The sequence below is a fragment of the Ananas comosus genome, linkage group 2 (genome assembly GCF_001540865.1).
Source record: "Ananas comosus cultivar F153 linkage group 2, ASM154086v1, whole genome shotgun sequence".
Classification (NCBI taxonomy): Eukaryota; Viridiplantae; Streptophyta; class Magnoliopsida; order Poales; family Bromeliaceae; genus Ananas; species Ananas comosus.
The window spans coordinates 6,822,732-6,828,719 of record NC_033622.1 but is presented as its reverse complement, the minus strand read 5'-3'; positions in this window follow the sequence as shown (position 1 = coordinate 6,828,719).

The following is a 5,988-nucleotide window of genomic DNA, read 5'->3' as shown; positions in this document are numbered from 1 at the left end:
ATTCCAATGGCTGAAAACTTAGCAAACCAATGACTTGGTACTTTATATAATAATAATATATATAATTATATTATATATATATACTTGTGAGATCTTATTAACATAATATGACTATAGCCTGAATAACTGCTTTTTATCATGTTGGGGTCACACTCCCAAAGACTGGCCTAGCTATGAGATCTATTTAATATAACTAGATTTTCACCCGTGCGATGCACGACTAATATAATAATATAGAATAATAAAAATTATTATGTGATGACAACAAAAAGATTGTCTAATTAATTTTATATTTTTTAACAAATAAAAATATATACTATCAATCTTAATTATAATACATATTAAAGTACACAAGCGAGAGAAAAAAAAAATTTGGACTAAAGTAAATATTCAACTAAAATGCAAAATTCAATCATACTCTATTATCTATGAATTGATGTGCAAAATAATTTACATTTACATATTGATGTGCGAAATAAAATGATAACTAAAATTGATATGAAAAATTACAAATGACATTAATATTTAAGCATATAATGAGATCAACTAAACTTTCATATTTGACATACATTAGAGTAAGCACACATATATTATATTTCTATTGTCACTTTTAAGATTAAAAAATATATAGATGTTGGTTTTCAAAAAAATATAAAGAAAAAAATTTTGTTGCATGAAAATGAAAAGTCACATGAGTGACAGTAGGAAAAAATTACGAAATAAAAATTACAGAAATAACAGGGAAATAATATGTTCTATTTAAAGCATCAATATTTAAGAGCGAAGAAAATTACAGGAGTGATGTGAGTTTTAAATTTTTTCCTTTTTCAAAACATGTCTCTATCATTTTTTACTAATATTTTTATGTCAAAAAATTTTCAACCAATCATTTCAAATAATTAAATAAGTAATAATTTATTTCCAAATAAAAATAAATATTTTTCTTCTCACGCGTAATATCCGCACCGCCAATTCTTTCGCAACATAATATCCATAAATTTCTCAAATATCTCAATAACTTTGAAATAAAATTTCCTTCATTATATGTGATTTTTAATAATATAGTAAAAGATATTAATTTTTTATAAAAGCGTGAGTTTTTAATTTTTTCTCTTTCCAAGAATGTCTCTATCATTTTTTACTAATATTTTTATGTCCAGAAATTTTCAACCAATCATTTTAAATAATTAACTAAATAGTAATTTATTCCCAAATAAAGATAAATATTTTTCTTCTCATGCATAATATCTGCACCGACCAATTTTTTTGCCACATAATATCCGTGAATTTTGAAAATATCTCAACATAATTATAGATAACTTTGAAATAAAATCTCCTTCATTATAGGTGATTTTTAATAATATAGCAAAAGATATTAATTTTTTACCATTAGATCTTATCTAATGATTGAAAATAAAAATATTTGTTAATTTTTGTTACAATATTACCCTCACATTTATATCATATTTTCTATCTACGCGTTTCTCAAATATTTTCCTTCTCACGCGTAATATCCGCACCAGTCAATTATTTCACAACGTAATATCCATGAATTTCTCAAATATTTCATTAATCCACCTATCATTATAGTAAATAGAATAGAGACGATGACACGTGGAAAACATATAGAAATCCACGTTAGGAAATTGTCTCTATCGTTTTTTACTAATATTTTTATGTCAAGTAATTTTCTACTAATAATTTCAAATAATTAACTAAGCAGTAATTTATTTCCAAATAAAGATAAATATTTTTTTTCTCATGCGTAATATCTGTACCCGCCAATTCATTCGCAACGTAATATCCGTGAACGAAATTTGAGTTTGACCCTTTTTTTCGCAACTAACTATTTCAAATAATTCGCAACAGATTATTACTTATTTCGCAACCAATAATTTTAAATAATTAATTATCTGCCAATACGAAATTTTAGTTTGCAACAGATTATTTCCACCGTGAAAAAATAATTCGCAACAGATTATTGCGTATTTCGCAACCAATAATTTTAAATAATTAATTAAACCAATAATTTCAAATAATTCGTAACCAAATATTCATATTTGAGTTTGACACGTGGCAAGCATATAGAAAGCCACGTGTCAGCTTCTCACATAGGGTTCATTAAGGGTTCTACTTTTATATATAGTAATAGATAATAGATAGATTTTTGTTACAATATTACCCTCACATTTATATCATATTTTCTATCTACGCGTTTCTCAAATATTTTCCTTCTCACGCGTAATATCCGCACCAGTCAATTATTTCACAACGTAATATCCATGAATTTCTCAAATATTTCATTAATCCACCAATCATTATAGTAAATAGAATAGAGACGATGACACGTGGAAAACATATAGAAATCCACGTTAGGAAATTGTCTCTATCGTTTTTTATTAATATTTTTATGTCAAGTAATTTTCAACTAATAATTTCAAATAATTAACTAAGCAGTAATTTATTTCCGAATAAAGATAAATATTTTTCTTCTCATGCATAATATCTGTACCCGCCAATTCATTCGCAACGTAATATCCGTGAATTTCTTAAATATCTCAATATAATTATAGGTGACTTTGAAATAAAATTTTCTTCATTACAGATAATTTTTAATAATATAGTAAAAGATATTATTTCATATTTTCTTCATTACAATATTACTCTCACATTTATATCATATTTTCTATCTACGCGTTTCTCAAATATTTTCCTTCTCACGCGTAATATCCGCACCAGTCAATTATTTCACAACGTATAATTTTAAATAATTAATTAAATCATTAATTTTAAATAATTCGTAATCAAATATTCATATTTGAGTTTGACACGTGGCAAGCATATAGAAAGCCACGTGTCAGCTTCTCACATAGGATTTATTAAGGGTTCTACTTTTATATATAGTAAATATCCATATTTGAGTTTGACACGTGGCAAGTATATAGAAAGCCACGTGTCAGCTTCTCACATAGGATTCATTAAGGGTTCTACTTTTATATATAGTAATAAATATGTGACTATAGCCTGCATAACTACTTATTTACTCGTGTTGGGGTTTAGCCATGCGGAATTGTTCGAGCCACTTTGTAGTTGAGTGCCTTCGTGGGTTCACGTGCACTTGTCCGATGTCCTACTAGACACAACGTACGCTTGACCTGTCCCTGAGTCGATCGGTTATTCGGATTGGATGCGTGATATTTATTACTAATTATCACACTTGAGCCTCAAGTACTAGTCCACTTGGAAGGAGCACATATGTGGTTAGAGCCTTTGAAGGATTATGTTATCCGTATTTTCTACGATCCAGACAAAGCTAACATAGCAGGCAATGCCTTGAGCCGGAAGCACTCATCTGCTAACCTAACCTTGATGATTATAAGTCAACCTCATCTGCTAGAGGAGATGCATAGATTGTGGCTAGAGGTGGTGCCTCCCGACTAGGGGTGAAAACGGATCGAATAATATCCAAAAATATATGTATTCATATTCGATAATATTCGGGTCCGAATAAAAAATATCCGGATCTATTCAGATACAGATATGGATATGATTTAGAGAGTTAAATTTTCTCGGATATCTGAAAAAATGGATACGGATGTGGATATCTGAACTTCTATTATTATTATTATTATTATTATTTTGAGAGATAGGTAGCACGCTATCTGTTTCGTTTATTTCATTTAGAAATAAACTTAGCTGGAAATATATATTCTTTANGTTAATATTTCGTTAAATTATATACAAAAAACTTCAGATATTCATCTAGATTTATCAAATATTCACTTTAGTACCCTTTAATTTTAACTTTATTACTGATTTAAGGAAAAAAATAATGAAATTGATAAGAAAAAGAGAAAAACAAAACCACGGGGGGGCAAATTGATACATTTTAAACCACAGGGGAACAAAGTGAGAAACTACGAAACCACAGGGGGGGTTTTTGAAGTTTTCCCAAAATTTAACACTCTAACATTACAGTATCCGAGCACTTGTGGGCATGAGGCATGCTGCATTGTACAGATACGTGCAGTTTACAAAAATACATGTGTGCTTACATGCAATAGCATGAAATATTTAATTTTTTTGACATCAATATATTTCAATTTATTATGTCTTTATTAAATATTGTATGCTTTATTGATATAAATACTTGCTAATTTCTAAAAGAAGATGGCTTTGGACCATACAATCGGCACAAGATTTGTATCGTGCCAATATCCCATACCGAGTGGCATTTAAATCCTTAATTTTAGGTTATAGGCGAGACTTTAAGGGACTGTTTGGTTGCATGCATTTCTAACTCATTGCAGTTGCAAATGCATGCATTTATTAAATTTTTGTCTGGTTTGGTATAGTTAGGTCCAACTGCTGTAGTTGCATCTGTACGAAAAGATCCAATTGCAGCAGTTGAGCCGGAGTCGGCTCACCTATTAAAAAAACAAACAAATTAAAGTGTGATTTTTTTCATATGCGCGCTTATTTTTTTATTTTTTTTCCAAAAATACATATTCATAAAATCTGATAGGACTTAATAATGTTGGTTAGGGTCAATAAATTTTTTTCATACGCTTTTTATTTTTCAGTCTGCTAGTTTAATAATATCTTAATTTTTATTTTCATCAAATTTATAATATATTTATATTTAAAATTTATTAAATTCAAACATAATTTTATAATATATAAATTATATATAGATATAAAAGTCTTAATTAATAATTAAAATATGATTACTTATGCTCAGAAGAGGTAATCTTACTTTCTATCTAAAAATTGATAGAATTTTCAAATACAAATCTTAACTGCAGACTACCAAATAGAAAAAAATATAACTGTAGCAGTTACAACTGTATAAAACCAAATAGACTAGGTGTAGTTACGATTGCAGCATTTACAAGTGCATTTACTTTTAATTATACTATTTTTGTAACTACATCCACCCAAACCGAACGGCCACTAATTGGTAGATTGTTTCACTTCGTTCATTAGGTGAAGCAAGCGCACCAACAAACAGCCCATCCACGCTAACCAATGGACAGTCATCATCACATGCCTGGAGGACCCAGCGCATTCAAGTTACAGATGCCAAGCGCTTGCCTGAAAGACCAGCGCAGGCAAGTTGATTTTGGGTAACGGCAGTTGAAACAAATATCGCATAGGAATTCGATTGCAATTAAAATTTAACTAACTTTGTGATAAAAATAAAAACAAACAAACATACAGATAAACGCAAATATTCCAATAAAGATATGATCTTATACGGAAGCGTGCGAGGCATTGCCCTAAGGCGTATTCCCGTCCTTACGTGCGGGATTAACCGGAAATAACACTCCAAGGTATGACCGGAATTCCTCATTCTGCGAGCACGATCGTGAAGGAGGTTGACGGAGATTCTCAACACCCAGTAGATAAGAAGAATATTCAAATAGTAAAAGATAAGAGATGAATAGATAAAGATTAACAAAATTATCTAAATCTCATTTTTCAATGAGGAGGAAAAAGGAGATCAAAGTATCGAAGAAAGGGAAAGAGAATTCACGCTCTTTTTCTTACGAGAAAGAAGCGGAACTATACAACGGAACGAGTTCCTTTTGGCGCAAGAAACGTATTCCGGATAATATCGGGGGTGCCGAAATAAAAATATTCCGCGATTATTCAGATTACAGAGTTGGATATGATTATAGAGGAGTTAAAATTTTCTCGGATATCTGAAAAAATGGATACGGATGTGGAGTATCTGAACTTCTATTATTATTATTATTATTATTATTTTGAGAGATAGGTAGACGCTATCTGTTTCGTTTATTTCATTTTAGAAATAAACTTAGCCCCTGGAAATACTGATTATTTCTTATATTTGGATATCTCAGTCCAATTTGTTGTCCTCCCGGGCATGCCCTCCAAATCCCTTTCTCCCAAAATCGGATTTCTTTTGTTCTACTCCTCCTAATCATTTTGCCATAATCAAGGGTACATAGAGCGATGTGAGTA